We start from the raw sequence: 1,069 nt of genomic DNA on the forward strand, positions 1-1,069 counted from the left end.
TCTAAAAAAATTTATTAAAGCAACTAGGTGGCAAGTATGTGGTAGCAATTTGGGTTAAGAGAGTAATACCATCTTTACTATATGGGACTTCAGATGACAGAAAGATATCCATCTACATACAGAATTAATTTTTTTTATAAAAGCATATACCAAATGTCATGTCAATGTAAAAGATGAAGTTGCTCACAATATCTGAATTATACAGGAAGGATTTCCAGTTAATATAATAAATGTAATTAAATGGATATTCTCAGCAAAGAGAATCATAATTGCAAATAACACAGAGCTGTAAAAGTGAGGGAAAAGGCATATGTTGAATTATGAGAAAATAAATAGAAAGCAAAAAATAACAATTATTTCCTTTTCATGCTTTTCAGGGAAGAGCTAATTTTATTGATTCAATTTATTATGCAAAGCAAAATATCCTATATTATGTGAATATTAAGTCTTAAACTATGTTAAATGTTTTATCTATTCCTCTGTGGTTTTAACAGTTCCCTTAAGTCGGCATTTTTTCTCCTTCTAAAGAAAGAGACATATAGAGTCACAGGAAATAATTATATATAATCGATACATATCAAAATAGTGATTTAAATCAGGTCTATGACCCAACAACTAAGCTATTGTACCAACTTTTTGTGGAGGGTGGAAACCTTGCAAAATAAAAATATATAAGCGAAATTTAGAATTTCAGAATTAAACATAACTGTGGTGCACTTTAAGTATATTCTGTTTTCCTTCATGTCTATGGGAAATATTCTGTCGTTTTTGAATTAAACACTGAATTATCCACACCACCAACCTCAGCCATAGCTATAGAATACATGATTCATAATTCATTATTTCACTCATAGATATTACTTAGTCATTCTCCATCAGTCTGCTTTGAGACACAGTAAGTCTTTGTATCCTTAAATACTTAAAGCTCTTTAGTATTCATCATGCCCTACATCTCTCCTCTGATATCAAGTTGCTTGTACCAAAGTTCCCAAGCCCAAGTTGCCTTTTTTCTTCATCTATATAATTGGACCTTCATTGCTATATTTTATAGTCACATAGGATCACATAA

Source organism: Propithecus coquereli, unplaced genomic scaffold (assembly GCF_000956105.1).
Source record: "Propithecus coquereli isolate 6110/MARCELLA unplaced genomic scaffold, Pcoq_1.0 Scaffold111, whole genome shotgun sequence".
Classification (NCBI taxonomy): domain Eukaryota; kingdom Metazoa; phylum Chordata; class Mammalia; order Primates; family Indriidae; genus Propithecus; species Propithecus coquereli.